The sequence below is a fragment of the Oryctolagus cuniculus genome, chromosome 17, assembly GCF_964237555.1.
Source record: "Oryctolagus cuniculus chromosome 17, mOryCun1.1, whole genome shotgun sequence".
Classification (NCBI taxonomy): Eukaryota; Metazoa; Chordata; class Mammalia; order Lagomorpha; family Leporidae; genus Oryctolagus; species Oryctolagus cuniculus.
The window spans coordinates 14,404,376-14,421,197 of record NC_091448.1 but is presented as its reverse complement, the minus strand read 5'-3'; the positions used below and the strand labels follow the sequence as shown (position 1 = coordinate 14,421,197).

General features: G+C 53.1%; 1 protein-coding gene, 1 long non-coding RNA gene and 1 pseudogene across 7 annotated transcripts in view; 2 read left to right on the top strand and 1 right to left on the bottom strand.

Annotated features, from left to right (window-relative positions):
- TEX2 (testis expressed 2) overlaps nucleotides 1-4,146 on the bottom strand; it is a 135,460-nt gene extending 131,314 nt beyond the window's left edge. For 5 of the 6 annotated variants that reach the window (XR_011383425.1, XM_070060474.1, XM_070060475.1 and 2 more), the window contains exon 1: nucleotides 4,008-4,146. The gene's annotated coding sequence lies outside the window, so the exon portion shown is untranslated. Of the gene's footprint in view, nucleotides 1-3,520; nucleotides 3,982-4,007 lie in introns of those variants that run through there. The other variant, XM_070060470.1, reaches the window with a different exon arrangement.
- Nucleotides 4,147-7,296: 3,150 nt separating this feature from the next.
- Nucleotides 7,297-10,858, top strand: LOC138846044 (uncharacterized). Its single transcript, XR_011383424.1, has 2 exons — nucleotides 7,297-7,413; nucleotides 10,574-10,858. It is a non-coding gene; the product is annotated as an uncharacterized lncRNA (long non-coding RNA).
- Nucleotides 10,859-11,288: 430 nt separating this feature from the next.
- LOC103351637 (large ribosomal subunit protein eL22-like) lies at nucleotides 11,289-11,995 on the top strand (annotated as a pseudogene).
- Nucleotides 11,996-16,822: the final 4,827 nt, after the last annotated feature.

The window sequence follows — 16,822 nt, the reverse complement described above, 5'->3', positions numbered from 1 at the left end:
ATCAAGCAGCATGAGGAGTTTGGAAGGGAACACCACAGAATCCCATATATAACCCTGAGTTGTTTTACAACTCACAGGTAAGAAAATTCACATCAGCATAGGTTTCCAGTCTCTTCATGATATTTATTTTAAACTTGGAGTTTGCTGTTGACTAAGACCTTAATGAATAAGCGGGACAAAGGGAGCTGTCTGTCCACGGCTCATTAGCTCCTGAAGTTAATGCTTCTCATGGGGACAAGAGTCAGCCAAAGGCCAGAGCTGCAGGCAAAGTGGAAAACATTCTTGCAGCTCAGACTGTGGCTGTCGCCTGGGACCTGAGGAGCGAATCTGACAAGACGCGCCACATCTTCACCCCACAGCCACCTGAGTTAAGTGTTTACTCTGTCACCCGCGCATCAACTGTTACAGGGCGCTCCCTACAAGCCAGGGACATGAGTGACCTCATTTAATCTTCACAACTACACATAAATCATGTACTATCACAGGTCATCAAATCTGAGATCAATGACTATAAGACACACCATTAGTTTATGTAGCAAAAAAGGAAGCCACTGCCAACTCTAGTACCCCATAGATTGTAAGATGCATTTTCACAAAGAAAGGTTTTTAAGACAGTACAAATAAGAACACTGTCCCATTTACAAATAAAGGAACTGAGGCAGACAGAGAAAGTAACTCACCCAAGATCAGAGGACGCCTGGTCAGAGATCTCCCAATGCCGTGTGGATTACCCCAAACTGCCCTGGGCAAACAGGCAGGGCCTCAACTGCCAAGTCTGGCCCCACCAGCACCAGAGCTCATTAACCGAACATCACTGAACCGGACCTTGCCTAAGTCCACTCAAGAGGGCACTGCACTAGATTACAATAATGTGCCATTCCCCTCCTGGTAAAAACAATGTAGCACAACAGAAAAAAATAAAACAAACAAAAAACAGTGTTTTGGGATCAGAAAGTCTTTGACTGAAATTCCTGCTCCACCATCTAACCCGTGTGTCACCCAGGGCAAGCAACTGAACTGTTCCGAACCTGGATTTTTTCTTCCACGAGAAGAGGCACTTGCCCCCTCCCTCAGAGGGTGCCCCACCCACGGCTGCAGAGGACTTACATATGTAAAGGGCAGAGAGTGGAACCTGGCAGAGCGGGGCCTCAACAATGCTCTCTCTATATTAGTCTCCTGCTTTGGGACGGAGCGAAAAAATGAACATTCCCTGCGAGCGCCACAATTTCCCAGGGGACTCTGAGAAGATAATATCAGACAGACGGAGACCCCACGCAAAGCAAGTGAGCTGGGGGCACGTGGAGGACAGGGCCGTGGAGGACAGGGCCAGTGCCTTGGGGTGAGTTCCCTAACTTCTGATGGGGAAAAGGAGAGAGAAAGAACAAACTGGCACTTACCATCGATGCCAGTCAGCAGATATGAGGAGGAAAGAAGTTTGATCCTGAACCTGACGCAGAAAACTGGTCTTCAAACATCCAGTTTAGGGGCTGGTGCTGTGGGCTAAAAGTGGGCTAAAGCCTCCATCTGCAGCGCCAGCATCCCATGTGGGCGCCAGATCTAGTTCTGGCTGCTCTTTTCCTATCCAGCTCTCTACTATGGCCTGGGAAAGCAATAGAACAAGTCCTGGGGACAGCGCTGTGGGCCAGCGGGTGAACGCCCTGGCCTAAAGGGCCGGCATCCCTTATGGGCGCTGGTTCGAGACCCTGCTGCTCCACTTCCAGTCCAGCTCTCTGCTATGGCCTGGGAAAGCAGTGGAGGATGGCCCAAGTCCTTGGGCCCCTGCACCCACATGGGAGACCAGGAGGAAGCTCCTGGCTCCTGGTTCCAGATCAGCGCAGTTCTGGCTGTTGCAGCCAAATGGGGAGTGAACCATCGGATGGAAGACCTCTCTCTCTCTCTCTCTCTCTCTCTGCCTTTCCTTCTCTGTCTGTGTAACTCTGACTTTCAAATAAATAAATAAATAAATCTTAACCAAAAAAAAAAAAAAAAAAAAGAACATGCCCCAAGTCCTTGGAACCCCACACCCATGTGGGAGACCCAGAAGAAGCTCCTGGCTCCTGGCTTTGGTGGGCCCAGCTCCGGCCATTGCGGTCATTTGGGGAGTGAACCATTGGATGGAAGACCTTTCTGTCTCTCCCTCTCACTGTCTGTAACTCTACCTCTCACATAAATAAATTAAAATTTTTTTAAAAGATTAAAAAATAAATAAAAAATTCAAACGCTGTTTGATATGAAAAGTAAAGATGTAAAGAGTTCCCCATCGCTCTTTTTAGTTCTGGCATATTCTGTGCCTCCTCCTCTTTCTTTCCTCAAGAGCTTCAGAAAAACCTCAGAAACCGGGAGAGCCTGATTGGAGGGAAGGCAAATCCCGTGCCGGGAACAAAATCCTCACCCCTTTTCGCTCCATCGTATCTACAGTGCAGAGCAGCTAGTGGCACACAGCAGACTCTCAGTACAGAATATTTCTCTCTGACTCCAGGAGTCTCTTTCTCTCCAAACATCCTCTACGTCTGTTGTCTGAAAGCCTGATCGTCCTGCGTCTTCCCCGCACGCACGCTGACGGCACCACCAGGAACAGTGCCTGTCCCATCTTCTCACCCACGGCCTCCCCGGGCTCTTCAAGCCCCCAACACTCAGCCCCAAACAACCCTGCACTTACTTTTCCCTCCCGCTGGGTTACCAGCACGCGCTGATCTGAGTCAAGGGCAGTCCCAAGCCCTCTGCACCCCTCTCCCAGCCTTCCCTGACCCCTCAGAGACTCAGAGCAGGAAAGAAATCCCACGACAAAAATCTCACTTCCCATACACGTGGACCTCGGGCCAATTCTGGGGAACACGGGAATAGTGAGTGCATGGGTTGGGTAAAAACCGAACGAGGGCTCCGACTCTTCCAGCAGAAACCTGCGGGGTCACTGCACTCCGACGCTCACCAGCCTGCAGTCCGCAGACTCTCCGTACCCCTGGGGTGCAAGTCACCTGCAGCTTACAGCCGGCTCTGCTAAATCCCTTCGTGAGCATCGTCAACACACAGAAAAACTTCCTTTCTCTCCAGTCCCGGGCAGGGCAGCGGAGGTGTGCAGAGGCTCCGTCCCTGCCCTCAAGGAGCCCACGCTTTCCCTTCAACTCTTAAAAATAAAAAATAGTGCGGGCGTCCCCTACGCAGTGTCCACAGAGCGCAGTGGTGACAAAGTAAGCACTTCCTAGCTCCGGAGAAACGGCAAGGGTGGAAAGCAGACTTTGCCCTTGCATTGGATGCCCGGTAACCATAACAACCGGTGGTGTCAGTAACTATCAACCCACCGCCGGGCTAAGTTGTCCAAAAATCCTGTTCCAAGAGGGGAACTCCCTCGCCGCGCCCGTGTGCGCGCGCGGTGCCGCGGCTCTCGGGTCTGGGCTCCCGGGCCAGCACCCGGCGCTCCCCGCAGGGCACCCGGCGTTAGGCCTCAGCCCAATGTCACTTGTTCACCTCCCGATCCCCTGCGTTTCGGCTCGCCGCCGCCCCCTGCCTTCGGACCACCTGCCTTCTTCCAGGAGTCGGGGGGGAAAGACCCAGGCGAAGACCACCGCGGCGCACGCAGCCGCGGCTCTCAACTTCCAGGCGCGTCGCAGGTGCCCCAGGGGGCCGGCACCCACCCGGGGCCCCGTCCACAAAACCGCGGTCTGTCTTCCCACTAGTTTGCGTGTGGAGGGTGCTGCGGGGACCGAGCCCCGCGACGACGGGCAGCGGGACGCGCCGGCAGGCACCTGCGGCCGGGGTCATGCCCGACCCGCTCGTCAGGGCCCTGAGGGAAGGAAGGGTTCGCCCGGGGCGTCGCAGGTGGGCGTCCCCGTCAAGGCCGGAGCCTTGACAGCCGAGTGAGGGGCCGGCCCCCCGCGCCCCGCAGCGCCAACGGCCGCGGGAACCCAGCCGGTCCTCTGAAGAGGACCCTGCGGAGTCGGGCCCCCGAGTCCGGGCCTTGCCCGCTGGGCTTCTCCCTGGACCGCCCCACCCGACGCAGGCACGCTCACCCCGGATCCGCTGGCCGCTTCATGGTACTGCGCCGGCGCCCGTGCTCCACGGCCGCCGCGGCTCCGGCTTCGACTGGGGCTCGGGCTCCGGCCGCCGTCCTGCCGCCCGCCCGCCCCCGGGCACCGGCCGCCCCGCCCCGCCGGCGGACCCGCCCCGCGCCCGCCGCCGCCGCCGCCAACCACAGGGCAGCGTGGGCGGAGCTAGACGCTCGCCAGGCCCGACCAATCCAGCCCCTACCGGGCGCCAAGGACCGGCCGCGGAAATGGGCGGGCGATTCGTCAGGGCTGTTAAAGGAGCCGCTGCCCACCAGGCTGGGGAGTGGGGCGGCGAGGGGGTCACCGAAGGGAGACCCGAACGGGAGGGATAAAATCGCTTCTCTCCCAAGAGGGCACCGACACTGCCCCCAGCTCTTTGCGCTTAATTTCCTCTTCTTACAGCTAAGCAACAAGTGCCCCAGACCGATTGGAAAACAGGCTCTGAGAACCAAGGACATCCGGCTTGGGCAAATTCACTCCGATTTGGGTTTTAAAGGGTAGTCAGACAGATCTATCCGCCCCCCCCGCCCCCCCCCCGCCCCGGCTGATTGCAGAAATGTGCTTCAAAAAACAAATTCCCAGCCTCCCGCCCGCGCCGTCCAGTCCCTAACTGGCCCTGTTGCTAGTTCTTAGAGCTGGGGACGCATCCAGCGTAGACCAGTTTTAGGCGGTACCCGAGGCGCAGGATGGGCCTCCTTGGGTGGCAGTGCCCATCCAAGCACTTAGCACCCGTGAGCACCACCCAGGCACACCCTTTGCCTTCTGGGGCGGTGAATCCTGTATTTCACCGTGTCTGGATGGCCTGGGGAAATGTGTATTTCTCAACACCACTCTCCCAGGTGGTTCTGATGGAGGTGCTAAACGGCCACTCTCAGAAGTGTATTTCTGGTCTGTCATACTCAGGGAGTTCAAATCCAACTGCCAAAAACAAACTAAACTCCTTTTAATCCTCTAAACGAAGTGGTTGGGAGGCTGGAGATCACCTTTTGAGAAACTGAGGACGCTTGCTTGATTGCACCTGCTGAGGACTGATTTTAGAGGGACCCTGGACCCAGGTGAAGCTTGAAATTTGGAGGAGGAAGGGCCAGGTTGAGATCTGGAGCTGCAGGAAGCCAGTCTTGTTCTCTGACTAGTGAGACAGCACATAAAACACACCCTTGCCTGTCATCATCACCAGGCCCAGGCACAACCCCACCTGCTGGTGCCACGTTCCAATGCTGCCAACCCTGCTCACCCTCCTGGCCTTGTTCCTCTTCTCCTCCCAGTGTCCCAGGCACCTGGGTGACCCGGGAGTCACTGCCCTCACACCTGAGGTCAGCCTCCTCCCACCTGAACCTCACCTACACAGATCTTGGCTCTTGGAGCGGCATCCATGCCACAACCCTCCCCCTCCCCCGCTGTGATATCTGATGGGCCCTCTGCCAGGGACAAGCTCCCCCCCCCCCCCATGCAGATTGATCAGCCTCATCAGGGTCGAATCTGGGTTGTAAACATCACTGCCTGCCTCCCACAGGAAACAAATGCTCGTCCCAACAGGAGAGGGCTCCCGCTGTGGGTGTCTTGAAGCTTGCAGCCAAGTCATGTTTATGAATGGGGACAGCCTGAAGCTCTTCTGGGCCACGTTTTCAAAGCTCCAAGAAAGAGGGAAAGGGAGACAAGCAGACACCTGGAGCTGCATCTCTGTAAGTGTCATCACTTGTCTCCCTGCCCTCACCAAACGCTACAGAAGTTTCATTAATCCGTGCAACATTAACCTGGCCTAACTAGGCACCAAGAACATCCAAATGAATGCTGAAAGGAGCCCTTCTTCTTGGCAAGTGCGGAATTTAGATGCAAAAAAAAAAAAAAAACCTCATAATTAAATTACTATTCTACTATTCCCTACCTATTAAGAGAATACCAAGTACCGGATATGATGCCACATCCTTTGCACGTATTAATTCCCTGAAACCTTACAGTAACCTGTGTAGCAGCTGTGATGGTGTCTTCATTTTATGCATGCAGACACTGACTCTAAGAGGATTGGTGATGTATCCAGATTACAAGGCTAGTTAAACACTCATGGCCCTAAGGACCACGCTCCCCCCTTGCTGCCTTGCTCCAGTGCCCGCCAAAAATGCCTTCTCACAATAGATAGTTTACAAAGGGAAGAGAAGCACATATCACCACTGTTGATTGGGAAGAAACACACTGCCTTGGCGTTCAAGTCCCATTGCTCTAATCTGCTGGACTTTGATCAAGTTATGTAATTAAGTCTCTTGAGTTTCATCTGTGAAATGGGAAAAATAACAAATGCTGCCTCCTTGGGCTGGCATGAAAATCATATGAAATGAAGACTGTATATGGATATATATGCACTATGACCTGGCAAATGAAAAGAGTGATTTTAGAGCTTGGCACCCGTGACTCATTATGGTGACCTAGGACAAAAGTCAGGGTTGTGATGTTAAATTTATTTATTTATTTATTTTTGACAGACAGAGTGGACAGTGAGAGAGAGAGACAGAGAGAAAGGTCTTCCTTTGCCGTTGGTTCACCCTCCAACGGCCGCCGCGGCAGGCACGCTGCGGCCGGCGCACCGCAGGAGCCAGGTGCTTCTCCTGGTCTCCCATGGGGTGCAGGGCCCAAGTACTTGGGCCATCCTCCACTGCACTCCCTGGCCACAGCAGAGAGCTGGCCTGGAAGAGGGGCAACCGGGACAGAATCCAGCGCCCCGACCGGGACTAGAACCCGGTGTGCCGGCGCCGCAAGGCGGAGGATTAGCCTAGTGAGCCACGGCGCCGGCTGTGATGTTAAATTTAGATAGGAACTGAGATTCCTTACTTTGTCCCTCAAATAGCAGCTCTGTATGCACAGCATATATGAAGTGAGCTCAACTTTCCACTTTAAGTCCTAGAAACTAAAACCCAAGTTATTACCCTGGCATCTCCTCCTAGCCTCACCCCCAACCCTCACAAGCCCAGGATTCAGCCATCACAAGTCCAGGTTAAGCCCACACGGGTTCTGGAATACTTGGTGACATGGATGATGTCATTGCAAGATCAGCTCTATTTTCTCAAGCATCTATAAAGACATAAAAATTGCTTTCAGGTTTTTATTGTGATTGTTAACCCAGAGTCACACTTTGGGAAGGAGAAATGGTTAAAAGTATAGAAAAATAAAAATTGATCCTTGTAGTTGTACATCAGCGAAAGTTGGGGTCCATTGTACCACAAGCTGCGTGATGAATCAGCACCCGAGTGCCCAGCTGGGGTGCTGTGTGTTGGAGATAATGGTGAAGGCACTTGCAGCTGTGCCCAGGCGGACCTGTGCCAGTAGATCTCACGGGGAAAGACCAGCAAGTTGACAGACCATTTCAGCTTCCTCAGAGGTAAGCCCCAGAGCTCTGGGAGCATGGAATAGGCATGTAAGTCCCCTGAGGACCCCCAAGAGTGTCTAAAGGGTGGCCAAATGGAGGTTAAGAAGATCTGGGAAGGCGATGAAAACTGCACCAAAGCCAAGGAAGAAGTCGGAGGACGAGGCGGCCAACCTCATCACCTGCCCCAGAAGGGACAGCCAGAAAAGGGCTGCCAAGGGTACCTTGGGATTTGGAAACTAGAAGGTTATCAGGGTCACTGGCAAAAGCAGTGCAGAAATTCCCTTAAGTCGGCTGAGGACAAAGAGAGTGAAGAATCCAAGCACGAGAGGACCGATGGGACAGGGCTCAAGGGGCCCACAGGACTGGGGGGCACTTGGGAGCAGGAAGAAGCCCCCCACCCCCACTGAGATAAGGATGGGGCGGGTGTGGGTTCACTCAAAGGTGAAGAAGGGAATGCCTGCCTGGTGGCTTCTAACTTTTAGCTGTAAAGTAGGAAGCAAAGTCATGTCTTGAGATTGGTGGGGGGGAATGATAACAGAGGCTTTGTGGGGGACAGCGCTGTGGTGCAGCAGGTTAAGCTGTCTCTCACAATGCGACATCCCATATCAGAGCACTGGTCTGAGTCCCGGCTGCTCCACTTCCCATCCAGTTCCCTGCTAATGCACCTGGGAGAGCAGCCGCAGATGGCTCAAGTGCATGGGCCCCTGCCACCCACGTGGGGGCAGCCCAATCCTGGCCACTGTGGCCATTTCGGGAGTGAACCAGGGGGTAGATGGTTTCCCCCTCCCCTAGTCACTCTGCCTTTCAAATAAATAAAATTAATCTTAAAAATATAGGCCGGCGCCGTGGCTCACTAGGTTAATCCTCCGCCCTGCGGCGCCGGTTGGGGCGCCGGATTCTGTCCCGGTTGCCCCTCTTCCAGGCCAGCTCTCTGCTGTGGCCAGGGAGTGCAGTGGAGGATGGCCCAAGACCTTGGGCCCTGCACCCCATGGGAGACCAGGAGAAGCACCTGGCTCCTGGCTCTTGCCATCGGATCAGCGCGGTGCGCCGGCCGCAGTGTGCTGGCCGTGGCGGCCATTGGAGGGTGAACCAATGGCAAAGGAAGACCTTTCTCTCTGTCTCTCTCTCTCACTGTCCACTCTGCCTGTCAAAAAATAAAAAAAAAATATATATATAGACATAAGCTTTGTGGGAGATGGTAATAACTGGAACAGTCACTGAGATGAATGAAAGGGGAATTCAGAACAGCCTTGGGCCCAAGGATTTGAGGCAGCTCCAGGACTGCAGGGGTGGATGGATAACTCTTGTACCTTTTTTTTTTTTTTAATTGTTTATTTATTCAAGAGGTAGAGTTACAGACAGAGAGAGAGGGAGAGACAGAAAGGTCTTCCATCTGTTGTTGGTTTATTCCCCAAATGGCCACAATGGCCAGAGCTGGGCTGATCCGAAGCCAGGAGCCAGGAGCTTCTTCAGGGTCTTCCATGCAGGTGCAGGGGCCCAAGGACTTAGGTCATCTTCCACTGCTTTCCTAGGCCATATTGGAGAGTCAGATTGAAAGAGGAACAGCCGGGACTCAAACTGGTGCTTATATGGGATGCCGGCAGCACCACAAGCAGAGGCTTACCTCACTATGCCACAGTGTTGGCCCATACTCTCATGGCCTTGACCACTGTACCCAGGTGTGGGATTTGCAGGGTCAGGCACAGCAGAGACACTGAACCACGGGGCTCCTGATCACAGGGTGGTTGAAGGGATGGGTCCTGGCTTCCATGTTGGGTGGAACTAGAAGGAAATCCAGAGAGGCGGGGGTGAACAGGAGGAAGCATGTGGTGACGGGAAAGATGGAAGAACCAGTCTGTGTCTTCATTCAGGCGGGGGCAGTGGAGGTTGGCAGTGGTGAGCAGTTCAGAGGGGTGACAAAGTCAGGGGTGGCCACAGCACTGAGGTTTCTGAAGACATTCAACTCCTGGGTTTTCCCCTCGCCTGGCTCCTTCATGGAGAATCCTCTGAGGACTGGGCAGCTTCCAGCATTTTCTGTTCACCCTGCATCATCCCTGGGTCCCTTCTCCAAGACGGGGTGGGGGAGAGCATCATTCTGGGGGTGGGTTTCCCCGTGAAATGAAAGCCGACTCCCCTCGCTCTGGAGAGGCAGGCCCTGACGGGAAGGGCTCCTGCCGGGTGTGGTCAGGGGCTAGAGCTGTCTCAGTTCAAGGGAGAGGGGCATTGACGTCATGCGAATAATTGGAGCAGTGAACAAGGGTGATATCAATGACTTGCTTTGCTATTTAGCATGAAGACATGGGGTTACTAAATATAAATTTTTTAAAGCTCTGGCATTCCAAGGTTCACTAGAGGATGGTAGCTTTCAGTTGATGGGGAGCAGGCAGAATGGAATTCCCAGGGAGAAAGGCTGACCTGTCCCTCCTTTCGGCCCTGACTCTGCACCTGGCCTCCCGGGGATTTTCCCTGTGCTCCACCCAGAGAATGCTGTGTCCTTCAGCAGATAACCCCCATGCTTTCCTATGACCTTGACATCGCAGGCCTTCCAAACACAAAGTGCTCTACTCACAACCACAATCCTCCTGCCTCCACTCCAGCGAGGGAAACCCAATCCCCAGCTTGCCCCAAGTCACCCTGGAGCACAACTGAAGCTCCAGGGTGCAGTGTCAGCAGCAGAGCCAACCGGCGCCAGCCCCAGCCCCAGCCCTGCATCTCTTGGCCCTGCTAGAACACATCACCCCTCGTGTAACACAAGTGATAGGGTTCAATGGCCATGCAGCCACACCTACCTCTACACAGAGGAAGCTCAGTTTATTTTTTGTTTTTAACCTTTAAAAGCTGGTTTATACACTCTGCCATACAGCAGATAGGAATAAGAAATGTGAGCTGCCCACCAGGTTAATGAGCAGACGTGTGAGTGGAAATAGAATCGCTAGCCTTTCCCACTGTGGCTGCCGAGCACGTGTGTGATTCAGAAGACAAACATAGTTACATTGGGTTGAGAGCTCAGGCAGAGAAAATGAATCTGTTCTGCCCAGGGACCCCAGAGAGCAGAGCCTGAGACAAAAGTTCTTGTGTGGGGAGCAGGCATGTGGTTAAAATGCCATTTGGGATGCCTGCCGCCCCTATCGGAGTGCCTGGGATACAGTTCCAGCTCTGCTTCCAATTCCAGCTTCCTGCTAATGTGCACCTGGGAGGCAGCAGACGATGGCGCAAGTACTTGGATCCTTGCACAAGGGAGACCCAGATGGAGTTTCTGGCTCCTAGGTTTGGCCTGACTCTGACCTGGCTATTGCAGGCATTTGAGGACGGAACCAATGGATTGAAGATCTCTCTTTCTCTCTCTCTCTCTCTCTCCCTCCCTCCCTCCCTCCCTCCCTCCCTCCCTCCCTCCCTCCCTCTCCCTATCTAACATGCAAGTAAAATGAAAATAAATGATTTTTTAATTATAAAAAAACTTCCTGTGCAAATCCATCACTGGGGGGAGTGTGACTGAGTGTGGCAGGGCTGGAGGCAGGTGCATTTGAGAATGTGTCCTTGGGGCGGCTATATTCTTGGCCGTTTCATTTTCAGGGCCTGGGATGCCCTCCAAGAAGCATCTCAAGACCCATCTTTGGGGTGAGAGGAAGGGGAAGGCATTTAACTGCTGGCTCCTCCCCCACAGGTGTGCAGCTCTGCACAGGGGCCTGAGCCCAGCTCCCAGGGTGCACTGGCTTAGTGTAGCGTAGGTTCCCACATGTTCCAAGCCAGCTGTCAGACACAGAGTTGCCCTGGGCTGGGATTTCACGGTCCCAGCTACAGGCTTGGAACTCAAAATGTTGCCAGGTTGCACCTGCCAGAATCTGATGGCGCAGTCACAGACCAACCTTTCTGCTCCCACTGCCACCATGGCACTTGTGAAAAAGCTTGTGGCGAAGGGGGCCAAAGAAAGGAAACAGTTCTGAAGTTCGTACTTGATGCCACCGACCCTGCAGAAGACACAATCATGGATGCTGGCGGTTCTGAGCGGTTTCTCCAGGAGAGAAGCAAGGGGAAGGGAAAAGCTGGCCACCGTGGGGGAGGGGTTGCGACCAACGAATGAAGAGCAGGATCACGGTGACTGCTGAGGGACCTCCTCCCAAAAGGCATTTAAAATATCTCACCAAGGCCAGGGCCGTGGCTCACTTGGCTAATCCTCCACCTGCGGCGCTGGTACCCTGGGTTCTAGTCCCGGTTGGGGCACTGGGTTCTGTCTGGGTTGCTCCTCTTCCAGTCTAGCTCTCTGCTGTGGCCCAGGAGTGCAGTGGAGAATGGCCCAAGTGCTTGGGTCCCTGCACCCGCATGGGAGACCAGGAGGAAGTACCCGGCTCCTGGCTCCTGGCTTCGGATCCATGCAGCCACAGGCATGGTGGCCATTAGGGGAGTGAACCAGTGGATGGAAGACCCTTTCTCTCTCTAACTCTGCCTGGCAAGAAATTAAAAAAAAATTTTTTAAATCTCACCAAAAAAATCTGAAGAAGAATCCCTACGTGATTGGCTGCACACAGTTGCTGACAACAAAGAGAGCTAAGAATTCCGATACTTCCAGATTCACCAGGAGGAAGATGAAGATTGAGCTCACTTATCTGGAGTATTTTGTGTGAGTTCTTCAATAAGACCCAAAACAAAGAAAAAGATGAAGGGAGGAAAGTGTCTGAGGAGGAGAATCATGCACACATCAGGGAGGGAGAAGGGGCTGGGGGCAGCCAACACCCTCGCCCTGTGCAGTTCCCAGACGCCTTCACCTTCCACACGCATGAAACATGGCTGAATGCTTGGCACATCCGGGCCTCCTCATGCAGCTGAATCTCACTTGCCACCTTGTGTGCTGCAGCCCCACCCCGACCCTGGCTCCTGCCTGGGTGGGGACAGTGCTCTCTCTTGAGGTTGCCTGCACGCTCACTCCTGAGTGTGCGCTTCCTGCTTTTCTGCTCACCTCTAAAAAGAAAAAAGAAAAAAAAAAACAAAAAACAAAGGACTACTGGCTTTGGGGTCATTTTGATATGGGATAAGGCAGAGAGCTAGATTAGACCATAAGCTGAAAGCCACACCTCCTCCCCACCCCCCACCCCCCGCACCCTATGTAATCCTATCAGCCTACCTGTCAGTCAAATAACCCCTTTCCCAGGCTATATCTCCCTTTACCTGGGACCTGGCAGGGGGGTGCCATGTAACCTCTCCCCTCCCAACCTCAGAAGAGGCTGGCAGCTGGGAGGGGTCTCTCTCTGCCTCTGCATAGAAGAATGAGGAGGACCTGGACAGACAGAGACTGAGGCACGCTCTCTCTACTTGCCTCCCCATCTCTTCCCCTCCTGGCCCACTCTACCCTTCTTCTATGCCCACGTCTGTGTAATTCCCACCTCTTAAATAAACTTTACCACTTTGTGCACCATATATGGGCCTGTACTGAGAATGTTTCTTGGGGCTGTGCTGTGTTGTAGTGGGTAAAACCACCGCCTGCAGTGCCAGCATCCCATATGGGCGCTGGTTTGAGACCCAGCTGCTCCACTTCTGATCAAGCTCTCTATGGTAGCCTGAGAAAGCAGTAGAAGATGTCCCAGGTCCTTGGGCCTGGCACCTACGTGGGAGACCCAGAAGAAGTTCCTGGCTCCTGGCTTCAGATTGGCGCAGCTCCGGTCATTACAGCCAGTTAGGGAGTGAACTATCAGATGGAATACCTCTCTCTCTCTCTCTCTCTCTCTCTCTGCCTCTCCTCTCTCTGCGTAACTCTGACTTTCAAATACAAACAACTGAATCTTAAAAAAAAAAAAGAAAGAAATTTAGATCCCACCTCTGCCACAATATCAACCTGGTTGAGGGTCTACCTCTACCATTTCTGAGTTGTGTGGCCTTGGAGAAGCTGTTGAACTGCCCTGGGCCCGCGTTTCCCCTTCTGTAAACTGCAGGTGCCCATCTCCTACGCTGTTTCAGAAAGATGACATATATGTGACATTTGTAGTACAGCATCTTTACATAACAGGTGCCCAATTAAGGACACTGCTTTGTTTTGTTTTTATCGTAGGAAAATTACTGCCCATGGAACGTAAGGCATGCAGGAAGACCCTGGAATGACACGCTGAAGCTCAAAGATAGAAGTGAAAAGAATTTATCCCATGGTTTCAGGAAACCAAAAAGGACTTGTAATGCTTCCGACCCAAGAGGCTCTCCCTACAGTGACCATGCGCCTTGGACTTTCAGGATAGCAGCTATTTCAAGCATTCTCTCTTTTCCTACAAACTTGTCTTTGAGAGAGTCACTTTGATCTTGGGTCAGAAAACAGCACTAACGGTCCATCCATCCAGAAGGAAAAACATCAGCCCACAGTTTCCTTTGCTTCCCCCCTACCCCTCGGAGGTCAAACACAGAGCCCTTCTTCTCTTCCTTCGATGCCTCCCTCACTGGCAGGGGCAGCTCTGTGTGCACAGGTGAGCTCATTAAAAGCCACCTGACCTTGCAAGCACACAGTGCAGCAGGAGCCAAAATCCACAGGTGGAGGCCTCCGCCCATCCTCTAACCCCACAACAACGCTCTGTGCTGCTGGGCCTGGGCAATCCACCGCAGCAGGAAACGGTTGGGGTTTTTCTGTTATGAACACGCTAGCGAGAGGCTCACTTTGGACTATTTTTGAAAAAAAAAAAAAAAAAAAAAAAAAAAACGGAAACTTAGAAGAAAGAAGAAAAAACTCACCCATTTTCTTTTTAAATTTTTAATTTTCTTTTTATTTGAAAGGCACAAAGGACCTTGAAAATGCCCACAACAGCCAGGACTGGACCAGACTGAATTCGATCCAGGTCACCCATGTGGGTAGCAGAGACACAAGTACTTGAGCCATCACTGGCTGCCTCCCAGGGGGTTCACTAGGAGGAAGCTGGCTCAGAAGCAGTGGAGGCTGCGTGGGAACCAGGCATCTGACTCGGGATGTGGACATCCCAAGTGGCTACTTAAATGCTTTGCCAAACACTTGCCCCATCACCCATTTTCTTTCTTTTTTTTTAAAGCTTTATTTATTTATTTATTTGAAAGGCAGTGTTACACAAAGAGAGAGTGAGAGAGAGAGAGAAAGAAAGAGAGAGAGAGAGAGAGGTTTTCCATCCACTGGTTAACTCCCTAAATGGCCGCAATGGCCAGGGCTGGGCCAAGCTGAAGCCAGGAACTTCTTCCAGGTCTCCCACATGGGTACAGGGGCCCAAGGACTCGGGCCATCCTCTGCTGCTTCCCCAAGCACACTATCAGGGAGCTGAATCAGAAATGGAGCAGCTGGGACTCAAACCAGCACCCGTATGGGATGCCGACACTGCAGACAGCAGCTTAACCTTCCATGCCATAGCGTAGTATTTCTATCTGTTCTTTTCTAAGGCATAGTCCCTTGTTGTTTTACACTGTGTGTGGTTTTATGTGATACATATTCTCTATTTTTAAATTGTCATTTATTTTACTTGGAAGGCAGAGAGACAGATCAAGGGAAAGAAAGAGAGAGAGATTCCCCCACTCACTGGTTCATTTCCCAGATGCCTGCAACAGTCCGAGCTGAGACAGGTAGAAGCCAGGAGCTGAGAACTCAGAGTCCCCCATATGGGTGACAGCAACGCAAGGACTTGAGTCAAAAACTGCGACCTCCCAGGGTGTGCACCAGCAGGCAGCTGGGATCAGAGTGGTGTCGGGACTGAAATCGGGCACTGCTATATGGAATATTGGCAGCCCCCACGGCATTGCAATCACTGTGCTCCAAAGTCTGTTTAAAACTGCATTACACCATAATGAGCAGCAAAACAGTGTAAGGCAAAGAGGTTCCTAACTGGAAGTCGCCATGGTCTGAATGTTAATCCCAGCTCTCTTGCTTACTTTGGGCACATCATTTACCGCCTCTCAGCCTCAGATGGGTCAACGGGGAAGGCACAGGCACAACCATTGTTGCTGGTTTTTGGTACCACCCTCTAGATTGTAACCTCTGGCACTGGGCCTCCGCTGAGCTCCTACAACCAGGCTCCGTGGGTTAGGATTAGAGATGGCCACAGCGTCTTGGGGGCTGCTCCCATCCACAGGTAGAGCTCATTTCTTCAGCCCTTAGAATCTTGGGGGGCTTTGTGTTGTTGCCAGCCTCCAAGACGGTCTCCAGGGGTCCTCCCCTCCGGGCTATCTCAATCTCCCGCCACTCTGAATCAGGACTGATATGTCGTGCGGGTGACAACGTATGACATCTCAGGCTAGCACATAAGGGGCGTTCTGACTTCTGCCTCAGTCTCTTGGGTCACTTGCTCTGGGGGAAGCACCCACCATGTCGCGAAGACACTCAAGTCACCTGGGAGAGGCCCATGTACAGAAGAACCATGGCTTCCCGCTAACCACAAGCACCCCTTGGCCAACAGCAGGAGTAGGTGCCTTGGAAATGGATTCCCAGCCACAGTCAAGCCTTCGGATGGATGCAGCCCTGGCTGACATTTTGATAGCAACCTCACAGGACACCCCAAGCCAAAACTGCCCAGACAGCTGCTCCATAACCCACAGGAACAGTGACAGATAAGCATTTGTCATCATTATCAGCCACTAAGTCTGGGCATTCTTTACAACAAAAAATTGATTTACTTATTGGAAAGTCAGAATCATGGGGTGGAGGTCGGGGAAAGAGAGAGAGAGAGACAGATCTTCCGTCTGCTGTTTCACTCCCCAGATGGCTGCAACTGCCATGACTGGGACAGATCAAAAATCAGGAGCCAGGAGCTTCATCCCTGTCTCCTATGTGGGTGGCAGGGGCCCAAGCACTTCAGTCATCCGCTGCTTTTCCCAGGCCATTAGCAGGGAGCTGGATCAGAAGTGGAGCGTGAATCAGCACCCATATGGGATGCTGGTGTGGCAGGTGGGAGGGCACTTCACTCGTTATGCCGCAGCACTGCCCCTGGGGGTTACTTCGTATGTAGCAGTAGGTAACAAACCCACCCTGGCTTTGACCAATGGAACACAGCACAGGTGCTACCCTGGGACTTGTATGCTTAGGCCTTCAGAGGCCTGGAGCTTGACTTCAGCTGAAGCCACACAGGAGGCACCTGAGGCACCCCAGGGAAAGCCCCCGCCAATCTCCAGCCAGCAGCAACTGTCCCCTTGGAGGTTCCCGCTAATTCCTGCCTCTGCCACTCGGCAGAACCCCGAGAGGAGGACATCGTTGTTGAGAGAAGCCTTTGAAGGTTGGGGGGATGCGTTGTGAAGCACTAGCAGTATTTAACTGTACAATAGCATCGGCGCGGTCACCTGCCTCACTGTTGCGTGTCTCCACTTGTGTGCTGTTGCATTGCGCTTACCTGGCCTCCTGCCACGGGGCCTCACGTTCTCATAGGCGGTTCTGGTGCCCGTCCAGTGCCTCTGTCCCTCACATCGCGTCACCTCCTTCTTCTTGCTTGCTGCGGCGCTC